We start from the raw sequence: 7,127 nt of genomic DNA, 5'->3' as shown, positions 1-7,127 counted from the left end.
GCGAAAACTTCCTAGAGAAAAAGGCACAAGGTTTCATAACAGAGCAACCAGGGCCTCTCTGCGACAAAACGGCCCCCGCTCCAATCTCTGAAGCATCCACCTCAACCTGAAAGGGAAGTGAGACATCGGGCTGGCACAAAACAGGCGCCGAAGTAAACCGGCGTTTCAACTCCTGGAAAGCCTCCACGGCAGCAGGAGCCCAGTTGGCTACATCGGAGCCCTTCTTGGTCATATCCGTCAAAGGTTTCACAATGCTAGAAAAATTAGCGATAAAACGACGGTAGAAGTTAGCGAAACCCAAGAATTTCTGAAGACTCTTAACTGACGAGGGCTGAGTCCAATCAAGAATAGCTCGGACCTTGACTGGGTCCATCTCCACAGCAGAAGGGGAAAAAATGAACCCCAAAAAGGGAACCTTCTGTACACCAAAGAGACACTTTGAGCCCTTGACAAACAAAGAATTTTCACGCAAAATTTTAAAGACCAACCTGACCTGCTCCACATGTGAATCCCAATTATCAGAAAAAACCAAAATATCATCCAGATAAACAATCAAAAATTTATCCAGATACTTCCGGAAGATGTCATGCATAAAGGACTGAAAAACTGAAGGCGCATTGGAGAGCCCAAAAGGCATCACCAAGTACTCAAAATGACCTTCGGGCGTATTGAATGCGGTTTTCCATTCATCACCTTGCTTAATGCGCACAAGGTTGTACGCACCACGAAGGTCTATCTTGGTGAACCACTTGGCACCCTTAATCCGGGCAAACAAGTCAGACAACAGCGGTAAAGGATACTGAAATTTGACAGTGATCTTATTTAAAAGACGATAATCAATACAAGGCCTCAAAGATCCGTCCTTTTTTGCCACAAAAAAGAATCCCGCACCAAGAGGGGAAGAAGACGGACGAATATGTCCTTTCTCCAGAGACTCCTTGATATATGAACGCATAGCGGTATGTTCAGGTACCGACAGATTAAACAGTCTTCCCTTAGGAAATTTACTGCCAGGGATCAAATCTATAGCACAGTCACAGTCCCTATGAGGAGGCAGTGCACTGGACTCAGACTCACTGAAGACATCTTGATAATCAGACAAATACTCAGGAACTTCCGAAGGCGTAGAAGAAGCAATAGACACAGGCAGGGAATCCCCATGAATACCACGACAGCCCCAACTTGAGACTGACATAGCCTTCCAGTCCAGGACTGGATTATGGGTCTGTAACCATGGCAGCCCTAAAACAACCAAATCATGCATTTTATGTAAAACCAGGAAACGTATCACCTCGCGGTGTTCAGGAGTCATGCACATGGTAACTTGTGTCCAATACTGCGGTTTATTTGCTGCCAATGGCGTAGCATCAATACCCCTAAGAGGAATAGGATTTTCTAATGGTTCAAGAGTAAAACCACAGCGCTTAGCAAATGACAGATCCATAAGACTCAGGGCAGCACCTGAATCTACAAACGCCATGACAGGATAAGACGACAGTGAGCAAATCAAAGTTACAGACAGAATAAATTTAGGTTGCAAATTACCAACGGTGACAGGACTAACAACCTTAGCTATACGTTTAGAGCATGCTGAGATAACATGTGTAGAATCACCACAGTAGTAGCACAAGCCATTCCGGCGTCTATGAATTTTCCGCTCATTTCTAGTCAGGATTCTATCACATTGCATTAAATCAGGTGTCTGTTCAGACAACACCATGAGGGAATTTGCGGTTTTTCTATCACATTGCACCGAATTAGGTGTCTGTTCAGACAACACCATGAGGGAATTTGCGGTTTTGCGCTCCCGCAACCGCCGGTCAATTTGAATAGCCAGTGCCATAGTATCATTCAGACCTGTGGGAATGGGAAAACCCACCATAACATTCTTAATGGCTTCAGAAAGGCCATTTCTAAAATTAGCGGCCAGTGCACACTCGTTCCAATGTGTCAGCACGGACCATTTCCGAAATTTTTGGCAATACACTTCAGCCTCGTCCTGCCCCTGAGACATAGCCAGCAAGGCCTTTTCTGCCTGAATCTCAAGATTGGGTTCCTCATAAAGCAAACCGAGCGCCAGAAAAAACGCATCAATATCAGCCAATGCCGGATCTCCTGGCGCCAGCGAAAAAGCCCAATCCTGAGGGTCGCCCCGTAAGAACGAAATAATAATTTTTACTTGCTGAGCAGAGTCTCCAGATGAACAGGTCAATTCCAAAGAAAAGACAGCGCCAGCATGTTCAGTGAAGAATGACTTACATCTTTATTCTGCCCTCTGCGGCGACGTTTCGGTTAAAACAACCTTTATCAAGCGCCAGATGAACAGGGTCTCAGGGACAAAAACAATTTACAATTATTCATGAAATTCCTAAACTTAAACCTGTCTCCGGAAAACAGTTCAGGAATCGGTATTTTAGGTTCTGACCTAGGATTTCTGATAACATAGTCTTGTATGCCCTGCACACGAGTAGCCAGCTGGTCCACACTTGTAATCAAGGTCTGGACATTCATGTCTGCAGCAAGCATAGCCACTCTGAGGTAAAGGGGAAGAAGAAAAAAAAAAAAAAACTCAGAATCTTCTTTCTTATAATCCCTCTTCTGCAATGCATTAAACACTTAATACTGGCCTGGCAAACTGTTATGACCCCAATGGCGAGGGTCTCAGAGGAACGTGGAAGTCTGCAGAATACAAAAATCCAGCTCATAGGGTAGTGGTAACTGGGTTGACCATATATCTACTCCTAACGCCAACACTAGAAGTAGCCGGGGATCATTCCTACGTTGATTCTAGATGACACGCGCCAGCCGGAGAATCTAGCTACCCCTAGTAGAGGAAAACAAAAGACCTTTCTTGCCTCCAGAGAAGGGGACCCCAAAGCTGGATAGAAGCCCCCCACAAATAATAACGGTGAGGTAAGAGGAAATGACAAACACAGAAATGAACCAGGTTTAGCACAGAGAGGCCCGCTTACTGATAGCAGAAATAAGAAAGGTAACTTATATGGTCAACAAAAACCCTATCAAAATCCACACTGGAAATTCAAGAACCCCCGAACCGTCTAACGGTCCGGGGGGAGAACACCAGCCCCCTAGAGCTTCCAGCAAAGGTCAGGAAATAGATTTGGAACAAGCTGGACAAAAATACAAAACCAAAACAAATAGCAAAAAGCAAAAGGCAGACTTAGCTGATATAACTGGAACCAGGATCAGTAGACAAGAGCACAGCAGACTAGCTCTGATAACTACGTTGCCAGGCATAGAACTGAAGGTCCAGGGAGCTTATATAGCAACACCCCTAACTAACGACCCAGGTGCGGATAAAAGGAATGACAGAAAAACCAGAGTCAAAAAACTAGTAACCACTAGAGGGAGCAAAAAGCGAATTCACAACACAATGGCGTGCGGGAATCAGTGCCAATGGCGTGCATATTTATACACCGCCAAACAATGTGCCGCTCACCTGCAAGCCGCGATAGCCATCATCGCATGCCGCACCCGGCGCCTCCCCTATCTGTCCACGTCAGGAACACGTGGGGCCCCACGTGACCGGGCGACCTACGTCAGAGGGTTGATTTCTTGAGCATGCTCGGGGGGTCCTCCGAGTATTTTTTAGTGCTTGGAGATTTAGTTTTTCTTGCCGCAGCTGAACGATTTACATCTGTTAGCCAGCATAAGTACATGTGGGGATTGCCTGGTTGCTAGGGAATCCCCACATGTACTTATGCTGTCTAACACATGTAAATAAAGACTACCGAAAAAAGACTGAAACCAAGGCAGACTGGCTTGTTTATGTCCTTTTAGCTCAAGGGCAGGGGTGTAACTACAATAGGTGTAGGAGTTGCAATCGCACCCGTGCCCTGGAGCCTAGGGGGCCCTAAAAGTCCCCTTGGCCTTTAAAAAAAAAACTTGCTATTAAAGGTTTAAAATATTTTGGGGCCTCGTTGGAGCTTTTGCATCGGGGCCCATGAGTTTCAAGTTACGTCACTGCTCAAGGGTCTTTTAAAAAATCTGTGGGGGTCTCAGGACCCAGACCCCCATCAATTTGCAGGGCATTTTAGCAGTTATCACATATTGTATTGGACAGCATCTTAAATGGGTTGTTTGGTCTTCTGATAAAAGTCAGCAATCACTCTTTATGACTGCAGACTTCTGAATCCTGATAATGTTTAGTGTGCATGCTGTTGGGATTAACTGGTATTGCTGGTGAGAGCAGGTAGTCATTTGACCACAAGTTTAAAAAGTGCATACTTGTAGTCATGTGCCAATTAGGTGTGCTTGTATATGTGCATTAGTTTATGGGAGGGGAAAAACTTTTCAAAATGAGTGGTGAGTGACATTGGCGACTATTTTGAAGTCGGCCATTTTGGATCCAACTTTATTTTTTCCAATGGGAATAGGGGCATGTGACACATCAAACTTATTGGGAATTTCACAAGAAAAACAATGGTGTGCTTGGTTTGAACGTAACTTTATTCTTTCATGAGTTATTTACAAGTTAAATTACCTCTGATAAAATGTGTTCAAAGTGCTGCCCATTGTGTTGGATTGTAAATGCAACCCTCTTCTCCCACTCTTGACACACTGATAGCAACACTGCAGAAGTAATGCTAGCACAGGCTTCCAGTATCAGTTTTTTCAGATGCTGGGGTCGTCTGAAGGCAATTGTGAAGATACAGTGAAGATACGAGATGTGCATCTTATGGGGCCCATCATGAACTGTATGGAGCATTATATGAGGCTCCTGATTCAATATGGATATTTAAAAACACTTAACCTACTGATGTCTCAATTAATTTTACTTTTATTGGTATCTATTTTTATTTTTGACATTTACCGGTAGCTGCTGCATTTTCCACCCTAGGATTATATTCGAGTGATTAAGTTTTCCCAGTTTGTTGTGGCAAAATTAGGGGTCTCGGCTTATACTTGGGTCGGCTTATACTCAAGTATATATGGTATATATCCACAGAAATATTTGGACAGTGATCAAATCTTCGTGATTTGGACTCTGCCTGCCACGTCTTTGGATATAAAAAGAAACAACTGAGATGCAATTGAAATGTAGACTTTCAGGTTTAATTAAAAGGGTTGAACAAAAATATTCTGTGAAATGTTAAGGAAATATAATAATTTATTTTACAAAGCCTCCTCATTTCAATTGCTCAAAAGTAATTGGACAAATTGACTTTACCATAAATAAAATGTGTGAAAGCCATGGAGGTCACCAAATGCTAAGTTTTCTCCTTTGTGATGCTTACAAGGTATTTACTGCAGCTGTCCAATCAACCTTGCTGCATTGGTTGGACTGGAGTAGAAAGTTTTGCCCTGTACACGTAAAAATTCATATGGCTGTTTCTGTCTTCAGTCACATCACCAATAAACTCTTGTAACCCAATGCCATTGGAAGCCATGGATGCCCATGTCATCACACTTCCCCCACTATGATTTGCAGAGGATGCTTTGAATCATGAACCGTTTCAAGCCTACTCCATACTTTCTTCTTCCCATCATTGTAGTACAGTTTGATCTTAGTTTCAGCTGTTCAAACAATGCTTTTCCAGTATTCGGCTGCCTTCTTTAGATGTTTTTTGGCAAAGTATAATCTGGCATTTCTATTTTTAAGGCTGATTAATGGTTTTCACCTTGTGATGAACCATCTTTATTTGCTCTCAAGAAGTCTTCTCTTACTTCCTACATCACTTGGGTAGATATTTTGAAGGAGTTTTTCTTCACAATGGAAATGATTCTGCGATCATCCACAACTGTTATCTCTCGTGGACGTCCAGGCCTTTTTGACTTCCTTATCTCACCAGTGCCCACTTTTTTTGCAGAATATACCAAACTGTTGATTTGACCACTGCTAACATGTCTGCTATCTATCTAATGGATTTCTTCTTTGTTTTCTTCCTAATGATGGTCTGTTTATTTCCCATTGAGAGCTCCGTTGACTACATGTTGTGGGTTCACAGCCACAGCTTCCAAATGCAAATGCCGCGCCTGAAATCAGCTCCTGACATTTTACCTGCTTAATTGATGATGTATTAGTATGGAAACAGCTCATACAGCCATTATAGAGCTTTAGAGATAATAGTCCATTTACTTTTTTGGTCTCTTGAAAAAGAGGCAGCTACATATTAAAGCGTTGTAATTCCTAAATCTTTTCTCCAATCAGGATGTGAATACCCTCAAATTAAAGCTGACAGTTTGCACTTTAATCCCATAATGATTATATTACTGTACACAGTATATACATACGTGTGTGTTATACAATACATTGCTTGGTGTGTTTAGGCCTTCCATGGCAAAATATCTACCTAAACTTCATGCACAAGAATGAGCAAAATATTTGGGTGGTTAATATGAACTCATCTCTTTGACACTTTTCATTCCCTTCTCAACCCAAAAGTGCTGGCCCCAACCATGAGTCTCCATGCTGACAATCTGGCCAATTATTTCAAAGAAAAAATTGACTATATCCGACAGAAATTTTTCTCCCAATCCCCTCATACCATGCACTGTCCTCCCTCCCCCACTGCATCTAGCTCACTCTCTGACTTTGAACCAGTCATGGAAGAAGAAGTGATCAGGCTCCTTGCATCTTCTTACCCTACTATTTGCACCAGTGACCCTATTCCGTCACATCTCCTCCAGTCTCTTTCCCCTTGTGTTAGCACTAACCTAAAAAAACATTCAACCTCTTTTTCTCCTCTGGTATCTTTCCCTCCTCATTTAAGCATGCCATCATACATCCACTACTTTAAAAAAAATCCCTCGACCAAAACTGTGCTGCTAGCTATAGACCAGTGTCTAATCTTCCCTTCATCTCTAAACTCTGGGAACGCTTGGTTACTCCCATCTATTCCGCTATCTCTCAGATCACTCTCTTCTTGACCCTCTTCAATCCGGTTTCTGCTCTTTACACTCTACTAAAACTGCCCTCATTAAAGTCTCTAATGATCTACTAACAGCTAAATCTATTGGTCACTGCTCCATGTTGATTCTCCTGGATCTCTCTACAGCATTCAACACTGTGGATCATCAGCTCCTCCTCAATGTGCTCCGCTCCATTGGCCTCAAGGATACCGTTCTCTCCTGGTTCTCCTATCTCTCTGACCGCTCCTTTACTG

Source organism: Ranitomeya variabilis, chromosome 2, assembly GCF_051348905.1.
Source record: "Ranitomeya variabilis isolate aRanVar5 chromosome 2, aRanVar5.hap1, whole genome shotgun sequence".
Taxonomy (NCBI): Eukaryota; Metazoa; Chordata; class Amphibia; order Anura; family Dendrobatidae; genus Ranitomeya; species Ranitomeya variabilis.
This window is presented reverse-complemented; position numbering follows the sequence as displayed.